The 6,412-nt window shown below is 34.3% G+C and overlaps 1 pseudogene; it reads left to right on the forward strand.

Annotated features, from left to right (window-relative positions):
* The first annotated feature begins 3,615 nt into the window (after nucleotides 1-3,615).
* Nucleotides 3,616-4,451, forward strand: LOC148949051 (uncharacterized; annotated as a pseudogene).
* Nucleotides 4,452-6,412: the final 1,961 nt, after the last annotated feature.

A 6,412-nucleotide genomic window follows, 5' to 3' on the forward strand; every position in this document is an offset into this window, starting at 1 on the left:
ATCTACTCTGTCACTTGTCTTTGTCTTGTCTCATGCTAAGCTGAAAAAAATTAACGAAGAAACCGGTTTATTCTCGAGTTTTAATTTGAGTGAGTGGCGTATAATACACAAGTACCAAAATTCCTTCCCCCTACGGAATATAAATAAAAAAAAACTCAAATAAAATTCTTAAATTTAGAAAGACTTTTTTTCCTAGAACCCGTTTTTACACCTGGCAGATCTAAGCTTGTTTTAGGGTGAAGTTTAGGCTTAGCTTGTTTTGGATTGAACACGACTTAACTTGCTTTTGTTTCAACTTAGTACGAGCCCTCGTTTTTACGGTTTCATCTAAATTTTTGTTTTTTGTTCCAATTAAACGAAAACTTTTTTTTTTTTTTTTTTTTTTTTTTTAGCGAGTCAGTATCTATTATGGACTGATTCAGGAGTTTGCTTTTTTTAAATAAATTTTTGAATGGGGTTTGTTTTTTGCTTTACCAGGATTTAGATCTTTTAGTTCGAAAGTTATGCACAAGAGAGGAAAAATTTGGGAATTTAGTGTCATTATCCTTGGGGATGTGTTATTCATGTTATCTGAGATAGGACATCTTTTTGACCCTCTTTCTATCACGGGCAGCGCAATAGCGCTGCCTAAGTAAAGAACGATGTTGGCACAATGTATTATTTTTTTGTTTTTGGTTTTAGACCAGGGCACTTCGTATCGAAGGAGTTGTCGTAGAAACATCGAAAGGGGCTCATTAGATTGGAAATTGGAGTGGTTTGTGCCCTTTTTAATAGTCAAAAGTTATAGGAAGGTAAATAATACCCCTTCCACGCCCATCATTTCCCCAAACACATCCAATCAAACTTTTGAGGTAGCCATTTTGTTCAACGTAGTTGATTTCCAGATATAAATTATGTTTTCGTGGAAGATACTCCCACACAATCCTCAGGGCAAGGGTTTTAAGTTATGCCCTGAGGGCATAAAAGATTTCTGTATAAAGCCTTGTCGTAGAAACTTCAAAAAAGACTCATTCGATTGGAAATTCAAAGGGCTAGTGTTCTTTTTAATAGTCGAAAGTGATTATAGGGCAACTAACACCCCTCTCAGCGATCGCTGGAGCCCCCCCTTTTGTTCTCCGGAGTGGAAAGTTCTAAAAATTAGGTCTTTGAGGATGACAACCCCCACAGCCCTCAGGGCAAGGGTTATAAGTTATCACCTGGTGACCTAAGGTTCTCAGAGAAAGCGTTGTCATAGAAACTTCGAAAAGGGCTCATTCGATTAGAAATTGAAATGGCTAGTGCCCTTTTTAATAGTCGAAAGTGATTGGAAGGCAACTAACACCCCTTCCACGCCCACCATTTTCCCAAACATCCGATCAAAATTTTGAAATAGCCATTTTGTTCAACTCAGTTGAAAGTTATGGAAAGTATATCTTTGAGCAGCACACGTCCCCCACAGGCTTCAGTACAAGGTTAATAATTAATGCCCTGGGGGCATATAAGGTTTTTATTGAAAGCTTGATCGTAGAAACTTCAAAAAGGTCTCATTCGATTGGAAATTCAAAGGGCTAGTGCTCTTTTTTAATAGTCGAAAGTAATTGGAGGGCAACTAATCCCTTGTCACGCCCACCTTTTCCCAAAACACATCCAATCAAAATTTTTAGATAGCCATTTTGTTAACACTTTTTTACATTTTTTGACATTAGATCATCGTGGTATAGAACCCCCCCCTCCACAGCCCCAAGGGATGTAAGGTATGCCCTGGGGGTATATAAAGTTTTATAAAAAGTGTTGGCGTAGAAACTTCAAAAAGGGCTGATTCGAGTGGAAATTGAAAGTGCAAGTGCTCTTATTAATATGAGAAAGTAATTGAACGGCAACTAACCCCCCTCTCATTCGCACCATTTCCCCAAACACATACAATCAGAATTTTGAAATAGCTATTTTTTTTAACGTAGTTGAAAGTTCTGTAAATTAGGTCTTTGAGGATAACAACCCCCACAGCCCTCAGGGTAAGGGTTGTAGTAGAAAGGTGTCGTAGAAACTTCAAAAAGGTTCATTCGATTGGAATTGAAAGGACTAGAGACCTTTTTAATGGTCGAAAGTGATTGAAGAACAACTCCCCCTCCACTCACGCCCCCATGTTGCCGCACCACATCACATCAAAATGGTATTAGATTACTTTTTTTACGCGTCGTCAAATGTTCGGGATTTTTGGTATTTGTGGACTAAAACCCCCCCCCCCTCACAACCATCCGGGCATGGGTTGTAAGTTATGTCCTGGAGGCATGTATAGTTTTTATAGAAAGTTTTGTCGTAGAAACATCAAAAAAGGCTCATTTAATTGGAAACTGAAAGGACTATTGTGCTTTTTAATAGTCGAAAGTGAATGGAGAGCAACTAACACCCCTTCCACGCCCATCAGTTCCCCAAACATATCCAATCAAAATTTTTTGATGGCTATTTTGTTCACCGTAGTTGAAAGTTCAGGAAATTTTGTCTTTGAGAATGATAACCCCTTTAGAGCCCTCAGGGCAAGGGTAATGAGCTAAACCCTGGGGGCATATAAGGTTTTTATTGAAAGCTTTGTTGTAAAAACTTGAAAAAGGGTGCATTTGATTGAAAATTGAATGGGCTAGGGCCCTTTTTAATAGTTGGAAGTAATTGGAGGCCAACTAACCCTCCTCTCACGACCATCATTTGCCCAAACACATCCAATCAAAATTCAACGTAGTTAATAGTTCTGGAAATTAGGTCTTCTAAGATGACAACCCCCTCAGAGCCTTCAGGGTTAGGGTTGTAAGTTATACCCTGGGGATATATAAAGTTTCTATAGAAAGTGTTGTCGTAGACACTTCAAAAAGCGCTCATTTGATTGGAAATCGAAAGGAAAAGAATTAATTTCTTAATATTTTCACTTATAACTTTAAAAATATAAAAATTAATTAAGATTTTAAGGAATAAATATCAGCATACGTATATTAAACTGACAATGCACATTTTTTTTGGTAAATTCATTTGAATTTTTTTCAGTAAAGTACAAATTATATTCTGGCTTTTAGAAAGCGTAGGGTTTATTACCCTACTCCGATTAATTTCTGCTCATTTTGAGTTTGATTTATTTTAATTTATGTTTGTTTAGGGTTTCATTTATTTATTGATACTGATTTGTGGTAGTTGCATGCTGGGTTGATTAATTGATTCTATTTTTGTTCATTTTTGGTTTAATGGAGTTCTTCACTTTTTTTTGAAAATCTTATTTTGTGCAAAAATTATTTTGATTAATTCTATATAAAATGGCTTCGCCAAAATATTGACCTATACCGTAGGGAGGAGGGGGAGCTGCGGGGCTGTCTGAGAAGAAACAGGACAAAAGAGGTTGATTGTACCTAAATAAATTTTTAATTTACACAGGAAACTTTGAGAACTGAAGCTACAACTTTAAGTGTGATCAGATACATCTTTTGTAAAACCCAAGGGGCCAATGATATGCTTTTCTAAAATTAACATTTTTTAAATATTCACAAACATTTTTTAAAAATCAAGTATCACTTTTTAATTTTAAAATTCACCTGCCGCCCGTCCCCCCCCCACCAATCCGAGACTTTCCAAATGTGCTTTTATTGTTGTTCAGTGATGTGTCGAGTTTGTGGACTTAGAAAAATTCTTACCAATTTCAAGATTGAAGAAACCTATTATTACTATTCAATGTGACGGGGGTGACGTTGAAGTCAAGAAGTCCCTATTAACAGCTGTTAGTGATGTCTTCAAGGCCATGCTAGAGGCAAATATGCTTGAAAAACAAACAAATCTTGTTCAAGCTAATGATGTGAACTTTGAAGCCATGAAAACTATTGTGGATTACTATAAAGAAGGAACTGTTTCTGGTTTCGAAACAACGAATAAAGATGCATTTACATACATTGTAGAAAAGTACAACTTTCTTGGTATTAAAGAGGATATTGCTGAATATTTGCTTCAAAGTTACTTCATCAAACAAGATTTATCAATTCTTGAAAGTATTTTTTTCACATATGGAAACCAATATGAAAAAACAATCGTTATGAAAGAGATAGTTCTTATGACTGCGGAATGGGAAAGAAGCTCCCAAATTTGTTACCAATTTTAATACTACTGATTTTGTAGAATTGGCTAAATACTCCTGTGCCTCTTTGAAAGGACGTACATTCGAAGGATTTCAAAGTTTTTTAAAGACGCTTTACAGTTGGCTATCCAAAGACTCTGAAAAAAGATCAGTCGCGGTTTTGGAAATCGTAGAGATGATAAATGTGCGAAAATTTTCTAGACGAGAGGTTGAATCCCTTCTACAGGATCTTACCATTTCTCTAAAGTTCCAGGGGCTCAAGCTACTACTTCAAAAATCCATCGAATGTATTGCCGTAATGTACAGGATTTGTAGCACACAGTCTTGTAACAGCATCAGTAAGCCAGATCAGCAAATTTTCAAATAAGTAATTACGTAGTATATCGATTACATTTAGTAAATGTGACAGAGATTCAAATTTGTAGTTTTGTTTTATAGATATGCTTATATTTCTCAACATTTGATTTTTTTTTTTTTTTTTCTTTTCTTTTTTTTTTTTTTTAATGATGACAAATGGCTGCCATGGAAAATAAACACCAGGTGTCTGGTTATTGTGCATATTATGGTGCATTCATTCAATACATTGTCACTCAATTAAGTATATGTTCAACCAAGTGTTTCTTTCTGTAATATATTTTGCAAATAAAGGAAATGTATGGGATCCAAATTTAGAGTTTTTGTAGAAATGTTTTCAATTATTACAGTAGGTAACAACCAAAAAATCGCCAGGGGTTTCTCATCTAATTTATAGAATAGAATAAAATTTTATTTTAAAATTTCTTTCACAGCAGGTTTGCCGAATTTTGAATTTTACGTCCAAAATAAAGCACTATATATATATATATATATATATATATATATATATATATATATATATATATATATATATATATATATATATATATATATATATATATATATATATATATATATATATATATAGTGACCTAGATATATATATATAGTGACCCATTAGTGACCTAGTTAATTATTAAATTAATTATTTTTTTTAATGTAAAGCTGAGACGGTATCCTTCAAGGTGGTATTCAGAGAGGGGGGGCGGGTAGTGATGTATTACATTTAAATGATAGTATCTCGATTTTTTTTTTTTTTTAAAGCAGGGATGCCAATAAGTTATTTTTTTTTTTTTGAAGCAGATACCGTATCCTATCAAGATGATATCCACTGGGTGGGCATAGGGAGTTATTATATTTAAGTAATAGTACCTTTATTATTTTTTTTTTATTATTAAAAGCAGGGATGCCAAAAAATTGAAAAGTTGGCAAATCTTAACAAGATTTTCGGGTGTTATACTTGGTACAGCACTTTGATTAATTTTATCGTCCAAAGGGAAAGGGACACATGCGTCAAACCCGGTTTTTTCTTATTGATGTAACGAGTTTACTTTGAAAATATTCATTCATAAGTACCAGGAAGATTCACACTAAAACAAATTGGTGTGACGAAAGCGATATGGACCTAACGTTGCGTTCGAGTGACAATGGCGCCCTTGGTCCAGTGCCCAAGTTACATTAAAAGGCCAGGTCATAATAAAGGCTTTCCATTTGGGAGGTTCAAGGAGGAGTCTTTGACAGTCTTATGACCTCAGGGTACTAGATGTTGCAACGTTCTTACGTATCTACAGTGGTTTAAAAAATTTGATCAACCCACAAATGATTACCAAAAATAAGCACAAATGTAACTTTGGAATATTATAACACTTTTTTCAAAGCTTTGAAGAAAAGCAAAAAAGGCTAAATACCACTAACTACGCTTGAAAACTACTTTAAGAAGAAACTCTTTGGAGATTTCCATGGATATGACCATAGCAGAAGTTTTAAACCTGGGTGGGGATCAAAGAGGAGTCTGAGTATTTTGACCACAGGTGACTTATTGTTGCGACTTTCTTAAATTTGGTTATTTCTGTGAGCATTTGGAAATCAAAGCTTAAACTCAATAACTGATACTAAGTCTCCTAACATTTTGCTTGGATTAAGACTGATGAACAAGGAAGAAAAACTCAACATCTTCCTAGAGCTACTTCAGTCTCCACATTATTTTATTTAATTATGTTTAAAATAGATGAACTTTTAATTTTTACCTAAGAAAATAGCTGGCACTTCATTTTTCTTCATACCGAATAGACCATTAAGTGTTTTTTGTTTCATTGTTATTGAAGTGTTCTCATGTGAAGTGCTCATCATGTATTTTTCAATTTGATAAATTTCCTCCTTTTAGATTCAGTTTATAATTTAGCTGATATTAGGTATTTATGAGTTTATAATTTGGAATGAATCCCCAAAAGAAAAAATGAATAATATCCAAAA

Source organism: Artemia sp. Qi Xiang Cuo, chromosome 8, assembly GCF_049724085.1.
Source record: "Artemia sp. Qi Xiang Cuo chromosome 8, ASM4972408v1, whole genome shotgun sequence".
Taxonomy (NCBI): domain Eukaryota; kingdom Metazoa; phylum Arthropoda; class Branchiopoda; order Anostraca; family Artemiidae; genus Artemia; species Artemia sp. Qi Xiang Cuo.